Genomic DNA, 421 nt, shown 5'->3' with positions numbered 1-421 from the left:
GGCCTTTACCTTCCATTCCCTTTCCTCTCCCCTTGTTTTTGTTTTGTGTTTCTTTTTTATTCGCTTGATCATCGTATTTTCTACCTTTTTTGTTATTCTATAAGCTACATTTCATGTTTTCAATTTTAATTTTTAGGTCTTCCTTTCCTTTTACTAAAATAAGACTTCGTTTGCTAATGACGAAGTAGGGGTGGGAGTTACGGGGGATGGGAGAGGGGTGAGGCGGAAGGAAGGGTGGAAGAGGGGGAAGGGGTAAGAGAGATGAACGAGGAGGAGGTGGAAAGAAGGATGGAAGAAGGGGAGGTGGAAGGAAGGGTGGAAGAGGGGGAAGGGGCAAGAGGGGAAAGGGGGAGGGGGTTCCAGGTTCCGGAAGCGTAATGATAGTAGGGTTGGTCTGAGTGGGGTTAATTACGTATGGTGC

This window comes from Penaeus monodon, chromosome 30 (assembly GCF_015228065.2).
Source record: "Penaeus monodon isolate SGIC_2016 chromosome 30, NSTDA_Pmon_1, whole genome shotgun sequence".
Lineage (NCBI taxonomy): Eukaryota > Metazoa > Arthropoda > Malacostraca > Decapoda > Penaeidae > Penaeus > Penaeus monodon.
Note: the sequence above shows the minus strand (reverse complement) of the source record.